Raw genomic sequence first — 213 nt, 5'->3', positions numbered from 1 at the left:
TATTAGAAAGTTTTCGAACTTTTTTTTTTATTTTACAATGGTTTGCTATGGCTTAAAAATATAAGAGCTATGGGAACAGCTAAACTACTAATTTACATATGTTTAAACATTCACGTATTATATTTAAAAAAAAAATAATAATAATAATAAATATAAATATAAATATATATATATATATATATATATATATATATATATGACATGCATTGGATA

The sequence above is a fragment of the Hyla sarda genome, chromosome 10 (genome assembly GCF_029499605.1).
Source record: "Hyla sarda isolate aHylSar1 chromosome 10, aHylSar1.hap1, whole genome shotgun sequence".
In the NCBI taxonomy this organism is placed as follows: domain Eukaryota; kingdom Metazoa; phylum Chordata; class Amphibia; order Anura; family Hylidae; genus Hyla; species Hyla sarda.
This window is presented reverse-complemented; position numbering follows the sequence as displayed.